We start from the raw sequence: 7841 nt of genomic DNA on the forward strand, positions 1-7841 counted from the left end.
TCATCTCTTCGGGGGTGACGGGTTGTTAAAATTGCGGAGAATTGGGCTTCAAAGTTAGTGTTCTTTTCGTTTGTATTGAGAAGCAGCTTAAGATAGTGGACAATTCAATTCAATACACATTTATTAAGTGCCTGCTATGTGCCAGGCACTGTGTTAAGTGCTGGGGATAGAAAGTCCAGAGAGCTGACCCCAGAGCCAGAAATTCCTGGATCCAAGCCTCACTTCTGACACTACTTTTTGACCTTGGGACAAGTTACTTCACCTCCCAGTGTTCTAGGGAATTCTGAGATTCAAGTCAACTGGACGCACATTAATCATTAATATCTGTGGTCTCTTTCATCTCTGAAGCTTTTGATTCTGAGGGACAATGCTTTAAACTTCCCAAAATCGATCTGAATTCAGTTATGCCATTTCTGATCATGTGCATTCCAGCTATTCTTACTGTATTATGTCACAGTATCATACTATTAGGGACTGTACTACCATGAACTAAAGCTGTCATACACTCTGGGAAATGCTTTATAACTGTGCTCATACCCAAGAAGGTCAAGGACAGAAAGAAAGGTCCTGTATATAACAACAGCAACAAAAAAATTCACATCAGCATTTCTCGTAGTAGTCCAAAGCTGTAAGTAAGGCAAGTGCCCCTTGATTGGGGAATGGCTGAATAAACTGTGGCATATGAATATAATGGAATATTACTAGGCAATGGGAAACAAAGATTTGAGAGAAACTTGGAAAGACTCATGTGAAGCAATATACAAAATAATTACAATAATGCAAAGGAAGGGACTAGACCTGTGATTTCATTGTTATTGGGAATTCTCAGATGAGGAAACTCCCTTTATCAATGAAAATTTGTACTTTCTCTGCAACATGCATTGTCTTTGGCTGTGCCCTAAGCCTAGAATTCTGTCCCTGTTCAGTCTTTACCTCTTGGTTTCCTTCAAGACAGCTAAAATTCCACCTTCTGTGAGAAGCCTTTCCCTGTCTCCCTTATAAAAATATTAGTGCCTTCCCTCTGAGATTACTTCCAAATTAATCTTCCTTGCAATTTAGTTGTTTGCCTGTTATCTCCTCTACTAGGTTACTATTATTATTATTATTACTATTACTATTACTCTTTGAGGGCTGTGACTATTTTTTGCCTTTCTTTCAATCTCTAGCTCTTACTACAGTGCCTGGCACACAGTAGGCACTTAAACAATTCTTGTTAATTGAATGGATTGGATTAGTGGAACTGTGATTTTTCTCAACATAAGGAATTTCAAGTGTGGAAACTCCACTCACCAATGTAGATGAGCAAAGCTCTTTGTTGATTGTCTAGACTTAATAAAGTGATGAAGAATATGTTAACAATGCTCTATTTTGCTCTGAGATTACTCTTTTTAATGCGCTTAGGCAGAAGGAACTAGTAAATATGCCCTTAGCTGCTTTAAAAAAAAGTTCTTATTCATTCTCATTTTATTAGTTGTGCTTATATTGGTTGTCCCTCATCCTCTCAACACACCCAACTTTTTAGCCCTCTTGCAAAGAGTTTTCAGTGTAGTAATTGATTAAGAAACTATTGGGGAAATGCTAGAGCTAATGACTATACAAACCAGATTTTTCTGCAATAAATGGATATTTCAAGAAAAAAATCAGAACATATTATTTGAACAAATGTATGACTATAGGAAAACATTCTCTAGAGACCAAACGATATTAAATGTTCCAACTGGGAAGACAGTGCTTTCTAAACTGTTCAAGTTGTATTCTGGAGCTTAGGGCTAATTTAGTTGGAAGGACCCAGATATGTACATGTGAATACCCATGTCATGGAAAATGTTCAACAATTATCCATACTGAAGGAAGATAGCTGTGGCAGACTGAATTAAAAGGGAGATCATTTGTAAACCATTTTTATTTGGCTTTGGACATGCTTAGAATTTGAAGGGGGACTATAGTTTAAGCAGATAGAAGAAGGTATGGGTCTGAAATTAGCTTTCCTTTCTAATTAGACTTAGATTAGTCTGCTATAATTAGTTTACATTTTCTATGACACACATGTACATTGACAGCTAAGGGAGGTGGCTACTTCTCCCCTGAAGGAGCAAACCATTTGGGGATTAAAGATTTTATGGGAATAATCCACCAAGTGAATAGTTTACGAATAGATGGCTGAGAATAGGTTGTAGTTCACTGATGATAGTACCTTCCCTCTGTGTGGAAAATGAATCCGGAACTAGATTAAATACATAACACACGGTTTGACTTCTTAATACAATCCAATAGCAGAAGTTAAATGAGGTGGAAGCAAAATAAATTTTTCTCTTTCCCAAAACTGATAGAAAACTGGACGACCATAATATTAGTATAGTAATATTAACTGCCATTTATATTGCCTTTAAAGTTTGCAAAGCATTTAAATAGAAATATCTTTTTATTGCAGAAAATTCATAACCCTGTGAAGTGAGTACTATAAGCACACAGTACCTGGGAAGTAGTGAGTTCAGTAACCAGCAAAAGTTACTTAGCTACTTACATGGTGGGATTTTAAGGACTCCAAGAAAGATCTTTTGTTCTTCCTAAAGAATTCTGTCAAACATGGAAGAGGTAAACAGGAAAGAGAAATCCTAAGAGACTTCATAAGGTTGAACTGTTTACATTCCTGCATGGAAAGATGATATTTATAACTCTTGAGTCCTTTGTCAGTATTAGGGTAGTGGGAGGGGAAAAATATGGATAGATAGATAGATAGATAGATAGATAGATAGATAGATAGATAGATAGAGGGAACAGGGTGAGTTGAAGAGGAAGGGGTGATATCTGGAAAATAAAATTAAGGGGTAAGAGAGGATTATATTGGGAGGAGAAAGGGAGAAGTAGAATGGGGTAAATTATCTCACATGAAACAGACAAGAAAAGGCTTTTACTTACAGTGGAGGGGAAATGGGGGAAGGTGAGAGGAAATGAGGGAATCTTATTCTCATAGGATTTTTCTTAAGGAGGGAATAACATACACAATGGGGTATGGAAATCTATCTTACCCTACAGGAAAATAAGGGGGAAAGGGGACAAGAGAGCAGTGGGTTGATAGAGTGGAGGGCAGATTGGGGGAGGGGAAAATCAGAAGTAAACACTTCTGAGGAGGGACAGGGTCAAAAGAGAGAACAGAATAAATGGGGGGTAGGATAGGATGAAGAGAAATATACTTAGTTTTTCACAACATGACTACTATGGAAGTGTTTTACATGACTACACATCTATAACCTGTATTGAGATGCTTGCCTTTTCAATGAGGGTGGGTGGGGAGGGAGGAAGGGAAAAAATTTGGAACCCACAGTTTTAAAAACACGTTTAAAAACAAAAATTTAAATTAAATAAAAAAAGAATTCTCTCCCCTCATCTCTCCTTGATACCTAAAATCCTTTTTATTAGAAGGTTAAAGAAGTGGTAAATAATCCAGAGTGAGGTAATATTGATTTAAATTTATTCACCAATCATTTACAATGTGCCAACTATATAGCGTGTACTATGCTAAGTGATAAGGATAACAAAAAGTGAAAAGCCCCTATTTTGGGGGCAGCTAGGTGGTGCAGTAAACAGAGCACCAACCCTGGAGTCAGGAGGACCTGAGTTCAAATCCAGCCTCAGACATAGCTGTGTGACTCTGGGCAAGTCATTTAACCCCAATTACCTCACAAAGCAACAAAAAAAAGAGAAGTCCCTATTTTCAAGGAATTTACAAAGCTTGTTCTAAATGGCTGAGAGAGAGGCATCTATGGATAGAAAGCTTACTGAGGTTTATTCCTTCCTGCTTGGACCATAGTTTTACACCAAGAAATACATGATAACTATCAGATTTTTTTTCAAGATCAAATTTTGAGAGAGATAGTGTGTGTGTGTGTGTGTGTGTGTGTGTGTGTGTGTGTGAGAGAGAGACAGAGAGAGAGAGAGAGAGAGAGAGAGAGAGAGAGAGAGAGAGAGAGAGGGAGAGAGGAGAGAACAATAAAGGCATTAGGTCCTTGATAGGGGAAAGCCCCCCAAAAGGGTAAGAATTTAGAAATGGGAGGTTGAGTACAACATGGTACAGCAGAAAAGAGCACTCCCTCTGGGGTCTGAAGCCCTGGATTCAAATCTCAATTCTGCTACTGACCACCTGTGTGATGCTGGGCAACTCACTTTACTTCTCTGGGCTTCAGTTTCCTGATCTACAAACTTAAGGAGTCTGACTAGAAAGCTTCTGAGGTCCATCCCAGGTCTACAACTATGATTCCACACAATCCTACATAAGTGCCACAACTCAAAGGCTGGCCTTAACCTACTTCACAAAGGTGTGGAGAAGGCAGAAAGCAAAGTTTCTTATTTCTTGATCTCAGTTTATAACCTCCTTGTATGTGAACTCTTCTGCTAGAGACTACCTCTTAAGGAAACAGATAGCTGATCTTTGCAAGGAACTGCAAAGAGTGTCAGCCTTGAAGAAAAATGTAACCTGAGTCTCAAAGCCCATTTACAGAAGATTCTCCTCACTGATGGAGATTGATTAGTTCATGATCCATGCCTGCATGAGGGGTGGAATTAGCAAGAGCTTGAAAGATAAGAGACAACATGTTAAACATCATAAACTCAGTATGTCCCAAACATAACTCATTATCTTTCCCCCTAAATCCTCCCCAATTCCTACATTCTCTATTACTCTGGAGGGCAACAGCATCCTCCCAGTCCCTCAGTCCCTTCTGTCTTCAGGCTTTGAGAAGACATGACTCTCTTCAGGTCCCTGAAGGGAGAGAAAGATTCTAGAAAGAAGCTAACATGTAAAGGAGCTAGTACCTTAATCTTGTCCCTGTTCTCAACTCAATTCTCTTGATACTTTGAAGAATTTCCCCTTGAGTGAGATCTGGGACTCTCAGTTGAGCTGAGATATCTTGCTCCCAATAGGAGAGCTCATTCATTTTATGTATAGTCTGTTGTAAATTTTCATCTCTTTGACTTCTCTGATTTCTGTTTCAAATCAGTTTGGTTAAATGAGTTTATCTGCAAAAAGTAAAATTAAAAAATAAAATAAACTATACTGTCTATTATTATCTTTTACATTAGGATTCAAAAACCAGGGCTACTGAAACTTATGACAGTGACAAAACCTTCCACTATTGTAAAAATAACCAAACGTGTTACCAAAAAACACGTGATTAACTTTTAGTCATATTCTCAAATCAATTTATTTGAAGTCTATTTAGGAAGATGTGATTGCTAACTCAACAATTATTTTAAAATTGGAACTAAATTGGAGGTAATACCTCTCACCCTGTAAAATGTTTCACAATAGTTTTTTTCCCCCTTTATTAATTACATGAGCCAACATTTGGAAAGGTTACATTCCCCCTTTTTTGCTTTAAAAAAATTTGAGTTTTGTTTGTGAATCCTCTGTTTTGAACCTCTCTCTTTGTTCAAGTATCCCATTCCATCCCATCTCCTCCAACAGATTGCCCTTTCTGTGATCCCTTCCTTTTCCTCCTCCTCCGAGAAGTAGTGTAGCATAAAAGTTGCAGAGCTGGACTTTAAATCAGGAAGTCCTGGGTTTGAGTCCTGACCCAGAAACCTGTGTAATCCTAGGCAACTCCCTTAACTTCTCTGACCCTCAGTTTCTTTAGTTATAAAATGGAGATAGTAGTAGCATGTACCTCAGCCAACTTACCAAGTTGTTGTGAGGGTCAAATGAGGCGGTTTGTGGACAGTTCTTTGCAAACTGTAAAATGCTCAGTAAATGTAAGCTATTATTATTCTTATTCTTCTCATCTTGTAATCAAAAGAGTTCAGGCAGAAACAATCCTGGGATTAGCCATTATTCTATGATTATTCTTTGATTTTTAATGTTTGGCTAACTATGGCACAGGTAGTTAATCTGATTTTTTTTTTATTCATCTTCTTTAGGTTCACTGTTACTTTGGGACAACTTCAGTAGCATGGAGATGATGTGTATTTCATCTTATTCCCACGTGACTTTTATTTCTTTTGCTTGGTCTCTACTTTTTAAGAGCTTTTCATTACACATGGTTTGAAGGTGATGAGCATTTTATATAGTTATATCTGTTAAAAACATTGTTTAAAATTTTTATAGGTCAGTGTTATATCCTGGTAACCATGACAACAGATGTCTGTGATGATGCTCTAGTTCCAGTTAAGTTTATTTTTTGAATTCTCAAAGATTTTCTGTAGCATTGGCATTTGCTATCTGTTAATTTATTAAGGACACCAAGTTTTTAAATGTATAATTCTAGTTACCTAATTATTTCATAAGTTCCATCCATCTCTGACTATCCTCCGTACTTGGAATGCTCTTCCTCCTCTGCTCCAACTAACTACCTCCCTGGCTTCCTTTAAGTTCCAAGTAAAAGTCTACCTTCTATAGAAAGCCTTCCCTAACTCTTTTAAATTCAAGTACTTTCCCTCCTTTACTTATTTCCTATTAATCCTGCATATAATTTGTCTTGTATATATTTGTTTGCATATTGTCTCCCCCATTAGATTGTAAGCTATTTGAGAGCAGGGACTGTCTTTTGTCTCTTTTTTGTATCACCAATGCTTAGTACACAGTAGACACTTAATGAATGCTTATTGATTGATTGATTGAAAAATGCCTTTGTAATTTTGCCCAAAAAAAGTCGGTATCATAAGCATATGCTGTTCTTCTGGATAACTTGAAATAAACCCAAATCAGAGGGTCACCACCTCCTTCTTTTCCTCTACCTTCCCCTGTGCCTCCAAGAAGCAGGGTAGCATAGATGTTATAGAACTAGACTTTAAATCAAGAACTCCTGGGTTTGAGTTCTGATCCAGATCTGAGAATCTCTACTAGTCCTTTCCACTTCTTTGAAAAGGAAGTTTTCCTCTTTCTATAGATAATATAATAACAGCTAATAGTAGTTAACATTTATATAGTGTTTAGCATGTATTAGGCACAGTGTTAAACACTTTAGTTATTATCTTATTTGATTCTCACAACATCCCTGGGTGGTAGATGCTATTTTTAATCTCCATTTTACGGATGAGGAAACTGAGGCAAACAGAGGTCAGGTGACTTGCTCAGGGTCACATAGTAAGTGTCTGAGGCCAGATCTGAACTCAAGTCTTCCTGACTCCAGGCCCTGAATTCTATCCACTGTGCCACCTAGCTGTCTTGGAATGACAGACCCTGTACTATATTTTGTTAATAGTGTATAGGCATTTGGATACTTTCTGAGTCACAATTTTTTTTTTCAATCGTTCTTAAATTTTTATGGATCACTTTAATTTCCAGGTAATTGTGGGCAACACGGACAGCAGTTTTGTTTTTGATAATGCTCTGACTCCAGAAGTACAATTTATTTGTTGAATTCTCCCGGATATTTTGAAGTTTGTGTTTATACCATGAAGGCTGACTTTTTTAAAAAAATTGTTTTTTAGGCAATTGGGGTTAAGTGACTTGCCCAGGGTCACACAGCTAGTAACTGTCAAGTGTTTGGTCTGAGGCCAGATTTGAACTCAAGTCCTCCTGACTTCAGGGCTGGTGCTCTATCCACTGTGCCACCTAGCTGCCCCCTGTTTATACCATGAGGATTTGCTGAGTGTTAGTTTATAAAAGAGAGCGTCTAATGTACAATTCTAGACCCCAGGTAATATTCTGTTAGATGTTTGGTAGGTGTTAAATTTTTGCAACATGTAATGGTGATGTGTTGTGCCATCATTCCTTACCATGTCTACCATTCCATACCATTTGCTTACATGATCTGTGACCGCTTCTTCTTGTTGTTGATATTGTTGTCATTATCTCAGTGGATCTGTGATCTCATCAAATTAACACTTCATTCGGTAGTATAGAT

Source organism: Phascolarctos cinereus, unplaced genomic scaffold, assembly GCF_003287225.1.
Source record: "Phascolarctos cinereus isolate Bilbo 61053 unplaced genomic scaffold, phaCin_HiC Scaffold_3;HRSCAF=262, whole genome shotgun sequence".
NCBI lineage: Eukaryota > Metazoa > Chordata > Mammalia > Diprotodontia > Phascolarctidae > Phascolarctos > Phascolarctos cinereus.